Source organism: Chiloscyllium plagiosum, unplaced genomic scaffold, assembly GCF_037043375.1.
Source record: "Chiloscyllium plagiosum isolate Xiang-an unplaced genomic scaffold, Cpla_swu_hap1 HiC_scaffold_38, whole genome shotgun sequence".
Taxonomy (NCBI): domain Eukaryota; kingdom Metazoa; phylum Chordata; class Chondrichthyes; order Orectolobiformes; family Hemiscylliidae; genus Chiloscyllium; species Chiloscyllium plagiosum.
In genome coordinates, this window is record NW_028270176.1 from 55,517,229 (window position 1) to 55,534,173 (window position 16,945).

Here is a 16,945-nt window from a genome sequence, read left to right on the forward strand (position 1 = left end):
GGGTGAGAGGGGAAAGATATAAAAGAGACCTAAGGGGCAACGTTTTCACGCAGAGGGTGGTACGTGTATGGAATGAGCTGCCAGAGGATGTGGTGGAGGCTGATACAATTGCATCATTTAAGAGGCATTTGATGTGTATATGAATAGGAAGGGTATGTAGGGATATGGGCCGCGTGCTGGCAGGTGGGACTAGATTGGGTTGACACAGGGGTCTGTTTCCATGCTGTACATCTCAATGACTCTATGACTCTATGCCAGGGACCCTGACGTTCGGCGCATTCAAGAATTTGCTTTCTGAATGTCACGGGTATTGTTTGCAAATAAAAGATCTACTCCTTGAAACACTCCCCGCATCTCCTGGTGATTGTCGACATTTTCTCCACGACAACTGCAACTTTGGTTGCAGTAAAATTGTGGCGACTGCAGCTCTATGGCGCAATGAAAAGCGTGTTAGATTTCTGCAACTTTAGGAACGTTGCTATTCCATGTTTGTGGGATTGAACCCCACCAGAATTGATGTTTACTTCAATTTTCAGCTGAATCATTGACTGTTGCGCTGATTCATCGCCACTTCCTGTCGTCTGGAGATCTCGTCCCTGCTACTGACCAGACGCAATTCCTTACCTTTTTGGTTGTTCGCTTTTCTGGTATCATATCGTTTGAAACATGATCAGACCAGAATCAGATGCGCACCTGCAAAACCTGCAAATTTCGTTCAGGCATCCACTGTCTGGAAATACATTTCCCTCCCAAAGTTGCACAGAAGTTTTTGATTGCTTAAATGTATTTATCCCGTTGTATGACAGGTTGTTGTGAATGAGCTGGGGAAAGACATTGACTGTTTGGTCAGCCATGACGCTATCAAACGGCGGGAAGGACAGGTGTTTGGAATCGCCTCCTCTCCACTCTTTCTGTCTTGTTTCTTACAGAAGGCTTTCAACAATAATTTGATGAGGGCAATGTGAATCGACACTACGGAATATCAAAGTCCTTCCCTTTACACCACCGCTCTCACAGCCAGAATAGACAGCTCCAATTACAACTTTAGATCAGATAGTGAAGGACTCTCTCAGGCGCTCTGTCAGACTGCAAGCTATCTTCACACAGGTTTCCAACAGGGTACATGGAACAAGCAAACGTGTGGATATTGGGATTCAGGGACAGATTTCCAATCTGGGCGGCATGGTGGCACAGTGGTTAGCACTGCTGCCTCACAGCGCCAGAGACCCGGGTTCAATTCCTGCCTCAGGTGACTGACTGTGTGGAGTTTGCACATTCTCCCCGTGTCTGCGTGGGTTTCCTCCGGGTGCTCCGGTTTCCTCCCACAGTCCAAAGATGTGCAGGTCAGGTGAATTGGCCATGCTAAATTGCCCGTAGTGTTAGGTAAGGGGTAGATGTAGGTGTATGGGTGGGTTGCGCTTCGGCGGGTCGGTGTGGACTTGTTGGGCCGAAGGGCCTGTTTCCACACTGTAAGTAATCTAATCTAATTCTGATTTGCAGTTCTGATCAAATGAATTTATGACATGCTGAGTCGTTCTGTGCATTCTTCCTACTTTCCAATTTCAACTGTAATTGAATTTATTCTTGCATACCATTCTTACATCTTCAACACTGAAAATTTGTTGCTGGAAAAGCGCAGCAGGAGAATCGACGTTTCGGGCATAAGCCCTTCTTCAACATTCATGGAAACTGTAGAATGAGCTGCTGCACCTCGCAACTCCACCAGCTCTTCTTATATTTAACATTTTATGTTGCATGTGCTTTGTAATTTCTCTCCTCTGAATGTTAACCAAGTCGAGAGTATTTCCCTTTTGCACCCCCATCCAGGCAGGCCAGAATCCCTGTCGCTGTTTAATTCACTCCTTTTGTGCCTGCACGTGATTTTCAAATATCCTGGAATCAGCTGCTAAAATGCTTTTATTTATGAAAATTCATCTCCGAATTCAATAACTCTCAGAATAAAGAATGCCTACTCCAAACATCTTCATCCTGCCCCGATGGGTTTGAAGCTCTAACCTCTAGTTTCCACTCACCTAAACGAGGGAATTTCCCTCGAATTTACTCTTAACAACTTCACATCAGCTGGATAACCTCTCTTCGGACACAACGAAGTTTTTCCTGATTTCTCCCGCATTATTCTTTATCTATGCCACATCCCATTAACCCGCGTCTATCCTTTTCTAGTGGCTTTATCACCCAGTCAACCTCATTTGCACCGTTTCTAACGACATGTTTTCAAGTGAACCATTGTCCATGTCATTCCTAACGTCTTAATATTCCAATAAACGCTGCTCGTGTCATTCATCATGTCTTTATATCCCAGAAAATTTCAATCTGAGATAGGATGCCGAGTCCAATTCAATGCATGAAAACTCACCTCAAAGCTATGCAATCTTATTCCCGACACAGGAAAGGTGGAAGCAATTTCAATTACAGCTGAATCGATTGGCTGCAACAGAATTGGATAAAATCCCAGTCACATATATGACTATTGTTCTTATAGTTTTTTCTTCTCTCCGTGGGCTGAAGTAACACAGTGAAAGATCAATTACTTTTGCCAGACATACACAAGGCGGCGTCTGAAATGCTGAAGTTGTGAGATCAGAGCAGTTTTATTTAATGGCATAGATTATTCACTGTTTGAATCTCAGTCTTAGGAATTAGGCAGAAAGCGATTTTGAGCGAAAATTGAGCAAGGACGACTACCCCATGACGTAACCCTAATTTGTGTGGTTGTTTACCTCATTTGTGTGTATTGCCTCGTTGAGGATTTTGAAGTTGTCCCCTCTATTCAAATGTTCCATGCTTTTGCACTATTGTACAAAAGATGCAGTAAAATAACACCCAACACTGATTCGGTTAACTTGTATAGATATTGACTCTTGGAAACAGCACTATGCACTCTCCTCGAGTCTGGAAAATAATTTGATACATTCCCATTCTTATGGCTCTTTTCATTCCATCGGCTTCTGTTCTTCAGGGAATCCGATTCAGCAGATCTTGTCACTGAGTCATTTCTTTGTATGTGTTCAGATCATGTGAGCAGAATATCACAGTCCATAACCCAGAAGTCAGACCATACTCAATGAACCATATTCTGCTCTTGATCATTTAATGAACGCCAAGAAGAAACATCTATGCTCTTCAAAATTTACTCACCTGTTTTTCAGAAGCAAGATAAACAGTTCCAGGTTTCTGCTTTTGTTGTCACACGGACCAAGATTGTAAATGCTGGAAACAGTTGAGCCTGTCCGCTCTCCCACATCCATTTTCTCCCCAGGAGGTGTTAAGATAATGGTCTGAATCGAATTCTTCTAAAACGAAGAATTTTTTTTTATCCATTAATTTCTGGTTTATGGGCCCATCAGGCTCCCGTTGGGCTTCTGTGGTAGCGCAGACCACAGCAATTTCCCGCAGTCTTCAGCCTTTTGGAGCATGTACCTTCGAGGATGACATCAAAAGATATTCACTGTGACTGTGTGTTACTCGAACAATGGAGACAGCTCTACTAATGGAGGCAGCTCAGTCTGTGGGGATGGGATAAACAGCACCGTCCCGCGTGGGGAAATTCTGCAGTATGTCCTGCGGATCTGAAACAGTGCACTTTATCATTCAGATCATACTAGAGTGAGAGCACTCGAGAAGGCCAATCGGTCTCTCGTACCTGTGTCAGCTCAGGCGTTACAAAAGATGGGTTAAAGTGGAAATGCTGGCGATTAGATCAGGTTTCAAGTGTTTACGTGAGGCAGGGAGCAGAAAAAAGATACACTTTGAAGCGAATGGGATCTGAATACAGGAGCAGCAAATAGTTTGTATGGTGAAGAGGAGAGCTTTGAAGTATTGAATTCTGATTGATGGGCTATTATGGTTTTCCTTGGCCACGTTGCTACAGAAGGTAATATGTCAGTGTCTCTTGGAATTGTGATGTCGCAGGCAAATATCGCCATTACACTGCTGGAAATTCCTTGTTTCCAATGTGTGTAAAATAGCTTAAATACTGAACCCTTTCTCATAAATAATTCCAATCCATGGCAGTGTGTTGTATTTTCTCCTTTCCACTTTACCTGTCATTGTGCCTGCACTGAAGTTGATTTGCTCCTTCTGCGTGTCTTTTACAGTCTGGGCGATATGATGCAGTCGTACTGACCCACATTCAGACAGAATGTTCCCCTTCACTTCAGCCCGCCCTAACTTCGCTATCTGATACCATTCCGGTTGTTTAGGTGTTAAGCGCTCGTCTCAGATCCAGCCTGGCCTCACCCAAAATAAACGCAAACCTCAGTAACACTGTGATCACTGCACTCCAGGAGCATCCTCACTCCGACGTCATTGAATATTCCGAGGAGAAAGTTAGGACTGCAAATGCTGGAGATCAGAGTCGGGAGTGTGGTGCTGGAAAAGCACAGCAGGTCAGTCAGCTTCCGAAGAGCAAGAGAGCCCACGTTTCAGGCATAAGCCCTTCACCAGGAATAAAGCATGTGATTCGGGGACTGAGGGATACATGTTAGGGGTGTGGGGTTGGGCGGAGGTAGCTAGGAAAGCAATAGTCGGATGAAGGTGAGGGAGAAGATGATAGGTTAGAAGAAGCAGTGATGGAAAAGGCCCACGTGGCTGTGCCAAGCTTGAGGTTTGGGACGTGGGGAAAGAGAAATGAGACACTGTTCAAATCCACACTTATCCTGTGTGGATAAGTCCCAAGGTGGAATGTACGGCGTTCGTCTTCCAGGTATTTGGTGGTTATGGTTTGGCGGTGAAGGAGGCCCAGGACCTGTACGTCTTTGATGGAGTGTGAGGGGGATTTGAAGTATTTAGTCACGGGATGGTGACATTGGTGGGTGCGGGTGTCCCAGAGATGTTCTCTGAAATGATCTGCAAAACGCGTCCCGTCTCCCTGACATAGAGGAGACCACACTGGGTGCAACGGATGTAGTAGATGACATTGGAAGCGGTATAGGTGAATTTCTAACGGATGTGGAAGGATCCCTTGGAGCCTTGGACGGAGATGAGTGGAGTGGTGTGGGTGCTGGTTTTACCCTTCCTGCGGTGGCATGGAAAGATGCCAGTAGTGGGGTGTGGGCTTATTGGGGGTTGTAGAACTGATGTGAGAGGGGTTCTGGGAGGGAATGGCCTTTTCAGAATCATAATAGAGGTTGGGAGGGAAATATATATCTGATGATAGGGTCTGTTTGTAGATGGCAGAAGTGGTGGACTATGATGTGTTTTATGAGGAGTTTGGTGGGGTAAAAGTTGAGGACCATGGGGTCCTGTCCTTGTTGCGGGAGGGGTGGGGTTCAAGGACGGTGGTGTGTGAAGTGGACGAGATGCAATGGAGGGCATCGTCAACTACGTGGGAAGATAATTTGCGATTCTGGAAGAAGGAGACTTTCTGAGGTGGAATTGGTCATTCTGGGAAAAGATGTAGTGGAGGCGGAGGAATTGGGACTAAGGGATGGCGTTTTTACACGAAGTGGGGTGGGAGGAGGTGTAATATCGGTAGCTGTGGGAGTCGGTGGCCTTGCTATATATATCTGTAATTAGTTATTCCCTTGAGATGTTGATGGACAGGCCCGGGAAGGGGAGGGAATTTGCCAAGATGATCCAGGTGAATTTGAGGTCGGGCTGAAAAGTGCTGGTAACGTTGGTGAACTGTTCAATCTCCTCGTAGGATCACGCAGTGGCGCCAATGCATTCATCAAAGTAGCATTGGAGGAACAGGTGGAGAGAGGTGCCAGTGTAACTGCGAAAGCCGGGCAATTCCACATATCTGACAAAGAGGCAGGCATAGCTAGTTCACATGCGGGTGCCCATGACTATCCCTTTGGTTTGGATGAAGTGGGAGGATTGGATGGAGAAGTTGTTGAGGGTGAGGACCACTTCAGGCAGGTGGAGCAGGGTGTCGGTGGAAAGGTACTAGTTGGGATGGGGTGAGACAAAGAAACAGAGGGCATGGAGACTTTCGTCATGGCAGATGGATGTGTACAGGGAATGGATGTCCAAGATGAAGATGACGCGTTGTAGGTCTGGGAAACAAACGTCTTGGAGGAGATGAAGTGCATAGGTGGTGTCACGAACGTAGGTGGGGATTTCCTGGAATGGGGAGACATGAAGGTGTTGAGATGGGAGGAGATGAGTCGGGTCGGACAGGTGCAGTCTGAGACAACAGAACTAAGGAACGAGGTAGAAATGGAGAGTGCAGGATTCATGAAAAATGAGGTTGGAGACTGTGGATGGGAGATTCCCCAGTGGTGGTGAGATTGTGATTGGGAGATGATGGGAGGTAAGGCTGTGATTGGGGGCGGTAGTAAGGTTTGTCTGCGAGTTGGCACCTGGCTTCAACAGTGTGCCTCACACCGACTCACAAGCCTCATTCCTGATGAAGGGCTTACATCTGAAACGTCCATTCTCCAGCTCCTCGGATGCTGCCTGACATGCTGTGCTTTTCCAGCATCACACTCTCGATTCATTCATCATTGCGGTTTCATTTCACACGACCAGCTCCGTGCTGTCTGTTTATCTCCAGAAAGCACCGTTATCGTAATGTACTGCAACATCTGCCAATCTCAAACATAAATAGAAATTGCTGTAAAACCTCAGCAGAGCTGGCAGCATCTGTGCAGATGAATCACAGTTAACGTTTTAGATCCACTGCGTCGGTCCCTCCACAGATGGTGACATACTTTCTGAACTTTTCCAGCAAACTCTGTTTTTATTTGATTTTCAACATCGGCAATTCTTTTGCTTTATTTTTTTCTTATTTTCTACGAATATGATTTGGCTCAAGATTATGTTAAATGTTTTGAATGTGACTGCGATCGAATGGCCAGATTGCACCAGCCCGCTATTGCTACTTGGTTCACGTGACCAATTCCTTTCAAATTGGTCACCGTGCCCGACAATTGCACGGCATATAAATTAACAAAATTATGACATTCTCTCAGATTGGTAATCAGGAGTGAGATTGTTTGAATTGTTGAAATAGTAAGATAAACTGAAAAAATACCAGGATATTAAATGAGGAACCATAAGGGAAAGAGAGAACAGTGAATGATAGTGTTCTGGCAAAATTTAAATGTCATTGCTCAAGATTCCGAAAATGCTATCATTCACAAACATACCACAATTTGGAATGTAACTTTTAGGACATGTAATGCAAGCAGATTGCAAAAACCTAGTCTGAAACTTTTGCTGCAACTGCTTTAGTTTGAATGAACGCGTACATGGGCTTCAGTGCTGTAATAATCGCTTAAATTTCGAAGGAAATCCTTGCCTTCTAGGATACGTGGAGAAAATTCACTGATTCATCACAGTAATGGCAGGACTGTCCTCTGGAAGCATATAAGTACAATTATTCAATGCTCCATGGAGTTTCAATTAAGAGGTGAAGGGAATGTCTCCATTCACAAATTAATAATTCAGTAGAACTCGATACAGGGACACATGAATTGATGAACAAAGTGGGCAAGAACACGGACATACGATACAATAGCTACGACAATTACTACTTGGAAAGTGTTGATTTCAGATCCACAGTGGAATTTCGTAATGATGTTTACTGTCCAGAATCACTGCTGGAATGACTAGAGCCCGACTGTGATGTATTTGAACTTCAGTAACCATGAGAAATAGCTGAGACTCACTCAGGTCATGGAGGTTTAGAGAAATTATATTTAAAAAGCAAAGAGTTCATCACGTAACTGTGAAATCTTTTGGTTATCCTCAGTGGTAGCATTGTGTGTAATCCCTATCCTCATTCTCCATGTGAAGAGGTGTGAAGAGGTTAGAAAAGGCACAGACGCTGCTTACTGAATATCAAGATATTAGGAAGCCCAGGGACGGGGTTTCCCGAGACATAAAGACATCAGAAAGGATAGAAATAGTTTCATCGGCATGACAGACAGAATGAAGGAGTTTATTCACGAGATGTGGAAATGCTGGACCAGAAACACTCAAATTTAAAAGAAATCAAAAGAGATTTTAACATAATGTGATTTTTGAAGTGACTAAATCGGGGAAATTCCTTCTTTCGAATAAATAGGCAACTTTAGTTCGAGCTTCAAAACTATTAGTGAATGATAAAGAAAAGATTGGATGAGAAGTTTCTTCCACTCAATAAAGTTACTGAAATCCTGAATGACTTTGCAGAAATAAAACGTAGATTTCTGATTTCGTAGTGTTTTAAAAGACGCACGAACAAACGTACAAGGAGGGAATTTACCGTTGGAAAAAAGAAAACGTGTCGGTCTGGATTAATTTCGAATTTGGTTGTTTTCAGACACAAAGGCATTTCATGAACACGTACAGCTGAATAAGATTGAGTATAAAAAGTTCATGGATTTGAAAGATGTAGCGTATTATTCAAGGTGAAGCATTCTAAATGGGGCTGATGTCCAAAAATAACTGCAGACAGAAGTTGCATCCTAATGAGTAGCAATTGAATCGTCACGTGGAGACGCAACACCTACTTTAAAGACTTGATCACATTCACATGATGTTAGGTGTATTTCACGCTTTCTTATCTCCACCACCAAGTAGACCCTGTCTTTTTTTGTATTTTTAACCCTCTGTACTTCTCTGCAGCACACCATTTCAGCTGAAAGATGCTCAGACTAAAATTGAAAACAATATTCCGACGGTCCTATGCGATCAGTCTGTTTTTTTTATTATTATTACAATGACCATTGCGAGTTTGCAACAAACTGCATTACATGGGGACCAGCTCAACATCGATTTTCCCGGAATTTAATGCAGTGCACATGGGAAACGTCATCCATTTAAAAAATCACCTTCGGCTCTCTCTCCACACATGTCTCTTCACGTTTTAAATATTGGTAGTATGTTTGTTGATCAAGGTGTCATTATCCAGAAAAGGTAGTTTTTCAATCCACAAAAACTGGTTCTTTTCCAGAAACTTGACTTTGCTCAATATCACCTTCCATCCGTACCTCTTAACACGACAACAAATCGAAGCTACTCCATGTGAAGCTCAAACTTAAAACTTCGGCAGAGCACAGCCCACTATACTGGCACAGAGATACCTTGCACGAGTAACCTGCTGGACTGAAGCGACACATTAACGCTTACCTCCACATTCCTGGCTGTACTTTAACGGTAAGGAGCCGAGTTTCTCTGATTCCACAGCTGGTAACTGGCATTATGCGATCATCTTCACCAGTGGTTCTGACCCCGTTTGAGGAATTTGGTGAGCTACTCATTGCAAAGATGGGTAGTTTGTTGAAATGTTCAAATTCAACATTTGCATTCCCTGGCCCATGAGTCTTTTATTTTGTTTTTCATCGGTAGAAATGTTAAAATCGTCATCTTGAACAGATTCAATGACAGATCTCCATTTGTCTCTGGCATCAAATTCCAAAATATAAAGCCCCTCTGAATTCTTCCACCGCAGTCCGCTGTTTGGGAAGTGTTCCTGTTGTGGGAAATGCACTTCCCCGTGTGTCAACTGCTGCTCCCACATGCGCTCTGGCACTGCACTCATTTTCCTTCTGACACTTGCTCACTGTGTTGCTGAGATCATTCAGTGACTTGGTGTCGTACAGTCCAGGAAAATGTTACAGATCAAGGTTTTTGCATTGTTGAAATCAATTGTCAGTTTAGAATTATTTAGTATTTTAAAATTGTCTGTCCTGTATGCAAGGGCGTGTCAAAAATATCTGCGCAGAAGAAAGATATTCCAAATAATGACATTGAGCACTATGCACTCTCCTCCAGTTTGGAAAACAATTCCTCACACACAACTTTAATCTCCTGCTGTCACCGGCTCTCCACTCCATTGACTTCAAATCTTCACAGAATTCAACAGATCTTATTGCATAGTCATTTCTTCATTTTTGCTCTGATCACTGTGAGCAGAGTGTCACAGTGGGAGTGCGCTTTCCCCACACCCAGAGGTCAGATGATACTCTTGGAACCATACTGTGCTATTTATCATTTCACCAATACCAAGGAGAAATATCTATGGTGTGCATTATTTACGCAATTCACTTATTCATAAGATCAGGTAGTCGATTGCACAACTGACGAGGTGGCCGAGAGGTTAAGGCGATGGACTGCTAATCCGTTGTGCTCTGCACGCGTGGGTTCGATTCCCACTCTCGTCGCTGTTACCAACTGTTTTCAATGTTGCTGTTTTTGGATGATCACATCTGTCTTATTGAAATTGGAACTACAATGGTGTGTTTATATGCATCGACGCTATTATAAAGTTTCAAAGAATAATTTGATTTTGTTGCCTAAACTGCATTGAAATGTAGATTGAATTGGAATAGTTAAAAGGAACTCCATTTTCTTTTCCAAGTCAATTACCGTGAACTTTTATTGTCTGAGTAGAGATCCAGGAAAACCAAATAAGGAGAGATGCGAAGTGCATGTTTATGCAGTGGGATTCTTAATAAGTGTTTTGTCAGATGAAATCTGTAGCAGGTTGGGTAGAAGTGATTCACCTTGGTGAAAAGAGCACAGAGAGACAGCACGAAACAATGGAGATATTTCAAAAGTGGCAGGGGCTGGGTGTCGGAGCACCCAATAACTGGCTGTAAATGCACAGTAGAGAATTACCGATGTGGGTGCCGTGCATGGGCAGGGACAGACTTACACATTGGTCTCATCCTTTCCCTTGCTCTAGCCATTGGTGAAGGCTGGACATAAGACACATATAAACAAAAGATGTGGGAAACAAGCTCCCTCTCGTTATACACACACTTGATGCATCACATTGAACTATTAAAAACTGGAGAAGTCAGCAAGTTAACTGCAGGGACTGAATCTAAACTGTGGGTCAACAACCGCATATTAATGCAGCATAAACATGAAATGATTGCAAGAGTCTTTAAACGCATGTCATTAACAGACGTTTCGTTCTCATACCCGTGTGGCTGAATGAAGCAGCAGTGAATCCCATTTTTACCCACAGTCTTAAGCACATAGACACATTCCCCCAAGAGTGACACAGGCCTCTGGAGAAAACAAGCAGAAAGTAAGATTTCACCCACTTGGCTGATATTGTCCCATTTCAGACTTCAACACCAGTGTCCAGTTACAGCAAAGAAAGAAAGCATTAAGCCTCTCCCGTCCCAGTGTTCCTGACCCATTCTTTCCTCATCACGCTGTAGTTTGTACTTTTTCACCTCGTTCTTGCTGCAAAACGGATCATTGCTCAAGCCAGTTTTTTTTTGCTGTCTTGCCGAACCGTAACGCTTGATGTCTTTGCTGTTTGAAGATCTGCCAATCTCAACCTGAGTACACCTAATGACCCTTCCTCAACAGCCTTCTGCGACAAGAAATAATATAGATGCAGAACTGTCTGAGACAATAAATGCTTCCTCATCTCTGTTTTAATTGTGAGATCCGCATTCTAATATGAAGTTAAATATCGCACAACACCAGGTCATAGTCCAACAGGTTTAATTGGAAGCATTAGCTTTTGGAGAGCTGCTCCTTCATCAGGTGTTTGTGGAGTACACAGTTGTAAGATACAGAATTTATAGCAAATGGTTACAGTGTGATGTAACTGAAATTATAAATTGAAAAATAACTTGATTGTTTGTTAAGTCTTCCATCTGTTAGAATGACTACGTTAGGTTCATTTCTTTCTTATGTAAATCGCAAAATTTTCTTTTCATAGTTACACTCTCAGGTGAAATTTAACAATTAGTGTCAACCCAAATAATTTGTTGAAGATGTTCGTCCCTGTGTGCTGTGTCCGTGCCATAATGTTTAGACTGACGTTAATCAAAAAAAAAACACGCTGCAGGCAAGGATGCTTTGAGCAGATGCTACAGAACGGATTTATGGCGACTGCACATCAATTAACAGACCGGTGTGCCCCTTCCCTGTTGGGGAACACTTCAGTGGTCCAGGACATTCATAGCAGCAGAGATGTGGAGAAACAGATTGGGAAACAGATTTTCGAAAGGTGCAGAAGCCACAGGATATTCGTCATGGGCGATTTCAACTTCCCAAATATTGATTGGAAGCTCTTTAGATCAAGTAGATTGGACGGGGCAGTGTTTGTGCAGTGTGTCCAGGAAGCTTTTCTAACTCAGTATGTCGATTGTCCGACCAGAGCGGAGGCCATATTGGATTTGGTCCTCGGTAACGAACCAGGACAAGTAATGGGCTTGTTAGCGGGTGACCATTTTGGTGATGGTGAACACAATTCTGTGACTTCACCTTGGTTATAGAGGGAGATAGGTGCATGCAACAGGGTCGGTTTTACAATTGGGGGGAAGGGTAAATACGATGCTGCAAGACAGGATCTGAGGAGCATAAGTTGGGAGCATAGGCTGTCAGGGAAGGATGTCATTGAAATGTGGAACTTTTTCAAGGATACGACGTGTCCTTCATATGTATGTACCTGTCAGGCAGGAAAGAGATGGTCGTGTGAGGAAACCTTGGTTAACGAGGGAGGTTGAATATCCAGTAAAGAGAAAGAAGGAGGCTCAGATAAGGCTGAAGAAACAAGTTTCAGACAGAGCGTTGGAGGAATACAGGATAGCCAGGACGGAGCTGAATAAAGGGATTAGGAGAGCTAAGAGAGGGCATGAAAAATCTTTGGCGGGTAGGATCAAGGTTAACCCTAAGGCCTTTTATGCGTATGTGATAAGCATGAGAATGACGAAAACGAGGGTAGGTCAGATCAAGGACATTATTGGGAGACTGTGTACTGAGTCGGAAGATTTAGGAGAGGTCTTGAATAAGTACTTTTCTTCAGTATTTACAAATGAGAGGGACCATATTGTTGAAGAGGAGAGTATGAAATGGACTGGTAAGCTAGACAAGATACTTGTTAGGAAGGAAGATGTTTTGGACATTTTGAAAAACCTGAGTATAGACAAGTCCCCTGGGCCTGACGGAATATATCCTAGGATTATAGAAGAAAGAGAGGAAATTGCAGAACCATTGGCAATGATCTTTTCGTCTTCACTGTCAACGGGGGTGGTACCAGGGGAGAGGAGAGTGGCAAATGTTGTGCCTCTGTTCAAAAAAAGGAATAGGGATAACCCCGGGAATTCATTTTAGTAAGGCATTTGATAAGGTTCCCCATGGTATGCTTATGCGGAAAGTCAGGAGGCATGGGATAGTGGGACATTTGACCAGTTGGATAGAGAACTGGCTAACCGGTCGAAGTCAGAGAGTTGTGGTGGATGGTAAATATTCAATCTGGAGCCCAGTTACAAGTGGAGTTCCACAGGGATCAGTTCTGGGTCCTCTGCTGTTTGTAATTTTTATTAATGACTTGGATGATGGAGTCGAAGGGTGGGTCAGTAAATTTGCAGATGATACGAAGATTGGTGGAGTTGTGGATAGTGAGGAGGGTTGTTGTCGGCTGCAAAGGGACTGAGAAATGATGCAGAGCTGGGCTGAGGAGTGGCAAGTGTGAGGTTGTCCATTTTGGAAGGACAAATAAGAATGCGGAATACAGGGTTAACAGTAGGGTTCTTAGTAAGGTGGAGGAGCAGAGGGATCTTGGGGTCTATGTTCATAGCTCTTTGAAAGTTGCCACTCAGGTGGATAGAGCTTGTAAGAAGGCCTATGGTGTATTAGCGTTCATTAGCAGAGGGATTGAATTCAAGAGTCGTGAGGTGATGTTGCAGCTGTACAGGACCTTGGTAAGGCCACATTTGGAGTATTGTGTGCAGTTCTGGTCGCCTCACTTTAGTAAAGATGTGGACGCTTTGGAGAGGTTGCAGAGGAGATTTACCAGGATGTTGCCTGGAAAGGAGAATAGGTCGTACGAGGATGGGTTGAGAGTGCTAGGCCTTTTCTCATTGGAAAGGCGAAGGATGAGGGGTGACTTGATAGAGGTTTATAAGATGATCAGAGGAATAGATAGAGTAGACAGTCAGAGATGTTTTTCCCGGATACAACATCGTGTTACAAGGGGACATAAATTTAAAGTGAATGGTGGAAGGTATAGGGGGATGTCAGGGGTAAGTTCTTTACCCAGAAAGTGGTGGGGGCATGGAATGCGTTGCCTATGGGAGTGGCAGAGTCAGAATCATTGGTGACCTTTACGTGGCAATTGGATAGGTATATAGATAGGTGCTTAAGCTAGGACAAATTTTCGGCACAACATTGTGGGCCGAAGGGCCTGTTCTGTGCTGCATTGTTCTATGTTCTATGTTCTATGTTGTACATTCGACCTCAGACTTTTGGGTGACCATCATCCAAGGCGGACTTCGGAACAGGTAGCAGCTGAAAGTGCCCGAGCAGAGGCTGATAGCTAAGTTCGATACCCATGGGGACCTTGGTGTCATGTCACAGTACAAGTGATCCCATTACCCTATCTACAAACAGAGACCCTCACACATACACATACACACACACACACACACACACGCACATACACGTATGTGGGGTGAATTTTTACTTGCAGAGTTACATTGTACTTTGCTCAAAAATTGCATGAATCCATGTAAGTCTCTATTAACTCATTTTATACAATTAGTATCAGTCTAAACATTTTGGAAAAGACAGCAGTGCACAGGGGATAACACCAATTCTTAAAGTTCATCTGAGAATGTAACTTCAAAATAAAAAGTTTGCGCTTAACTTATGAAAGAAATGAAGCTCACACAGTCATTCTAATAGATGGGAGGCTTAGCAAACAATTAAGGTATTTTTCAATGTATAATTTCAGTTACATCACACTGTAAACTTGTGCTATCAATTCTGTGTCTTACAACTGTGTTCTCCACAACCACCTAATGAATGAGCAGCGGTCCGAAAGCTAGTCTTTTTGATATTTTGTAATGTCAATTTACGATTTTCATAATGAACAACAAATATTTTTCCCTGACTGGAAATCAAAATTGGGAAATAGCAGTGAGAGAGCTGAATTTCAACACTTTCACAACAAGGAAGACATATACAATGCTTGCAAATTTTCTTGGTGAATTTGTTTTTGCCTTATTGGTTCAGTTGAAAAATGACAGTCATTGAGTTTTTAAAAGCATGGCGAGAGGCCCTTCAGCCTATTGCATCATTATCAATCATCAAACATCTTGTTTGTAAACACAGTTTCCAGCACGTGACTCATCGCCTGGTGTGTTGTAAAATTTCAAGTCTTCAGTTAAATTGTCGTTCAATTTCTTAAGGGCTTAAGTGGTACAAAACACCTCTGTGAACTAACAATTCTGAGAATGAAACTCTTTCTCAGAGCCGATTTTCAGTTTTCCTCAACATCCTGTGGAAAATGTTTATGCACTCAGATCTGAATTGGTGTACCCTGTTTCTTCTTCAGTTTCCTTCTTCTTTCTATTAAATGGTTTAGACTCCAATACAGACACAAGGAGCAGGTTGCAGAAATCACGAGTGTGTACTTTCACAGACACTCTGTCTCACCGGGAGCTGCAGTCCTTCCCCATGCTGATTCACAGAGCACTGTCCTTCCTGTGACATTTCCCATGGAGAATGGAAGGACAGGCACTAATAACACTTGGAAACGAGCGGCAGTTTTAAAGCATTTACAATGCCCCAGCGAGGAATTGAGCTCCTATCTCCCGCATAGCATGCGGCGACACTAACCATTATACTACTGAGGACAACGGTTTTTAAGGAGACACTACAGCACATTGTGGCTCCATTTGTCAAAAACAATTGCTTAACGATCCGAATCGCTTAGCCCATAGCTTTATAGGTATTGGCAGAACACATTCACATCTGAATATTTCTTCAGGTTATAAGGGTTCCTGCCTCCCTGACCCTTACAGACACAGTGTTGCAAATTCCAACATCTGCCGGCCAACAATGCTTTTCCACACATTTACTTAAACCTTTCTGTCTTTCTCATTAAATTTCTGGCCCCCTATGATCGATATCTCCGTCGATGGGAAACGCTACTTTCAGTCGACCTAATACATACCTCTCAAGATTTTGTCCAACTTAACCATGCCTTCTCGCAAACTCCTCTGCACGGTGACAAACAATCCAAGTCTGTCCTGTCTTTCTTCATAACTGAAACTGTTCAGACCAGACACTATCCGAGTGAATCTCTCCTGCACCTTTCCCAGTGCGATCACATCCATGGACTTATGTGAACTGTAGACAATAGTCTCGGTAGAACTGAATGAACCGTTTTTACGTTGTCGCACCAGCATGCGGTGTGGCAATGCAACATTTATCGCCTTGTGGTCTGGGGACACGTGGAAGCCAAAGGAGACATGGCCGGTAGTTTCCTTCCCTCAAGGACGTAAGTGAAACATATGGGTTTTTCAGACAACGAATTTGGCATATTCTTAATTGGGGGTATTTCTTGCGTTCATATTTTACCATTGTCGTGGTGTGGTGGGAATCGAACCCATCCACCTTGGAATGTTACTCGGCGTTTTGTATTACAAACAAACGGTAATACCAGCAGGTATCGCAGAAAGCCATCACGGCTGATCTGTTCCAATAGAGTCTCTTTTTTTCCAATTATTCTCTGTGTCCATTTATTGAGCCTCACGTTCCAATAATATCTGGTCCATGTCAGTAAAAACCGTTAAAGGAGCTACGATATCCAAACAAATCGAATGATTTAAACGTGCAAATGAAGAGATTGGGGCATGGTCATCCAGCAACAGTGAGTAGATGGTATCAACGTGAAAGTGTGTGTTAGATTGTGCAATGCCTCAGTCAAGTGGGACGAGGGTCGGGAAAGAGAGTTAGGGTGAGTGGGAGGGAGAGACATCTTCAAGAACATTTGGGGTTAAATGCTGATACATGAAAAGCAGAAATATCAGAGAACGAAATTCGATGGAAAACGATTCATCACCTCGGAGAATATTATCATTAAAAAAGAGTAATTTTTTACCGTGTTTCACCAAAAGTAAAATTTTGAGAGAATTGACTGTCATAGAACATAGAACATAGAAGAATACAGCGCAGTACAGGCCCTTTGGCCCTCGATGTTGCGCCGATCCAAGCCCACCTAACCTATACTAACCCA

The 16,945-nt window shown here is 43.3% G+C and overlaps 1 non-coding gene across 1 annotated transcript; it reads left to right on the top strand.

Annotated features, from left to right (window-relative positions):
- Nucleotides 1-10,033: 10,033 nt before the first annotated feature.
- On the top strand, nucleotides 10,034-10,115 carry trnas-gcu (transfer RNA serine (anticodon GCU)). Its single transcript has one exon. It is a non-coding gene; the product is annotated as a tRNA-Ser (tRNA).
- Nucleotides 10,116-16,945: the final 6,830 nt, after the last annotated feature.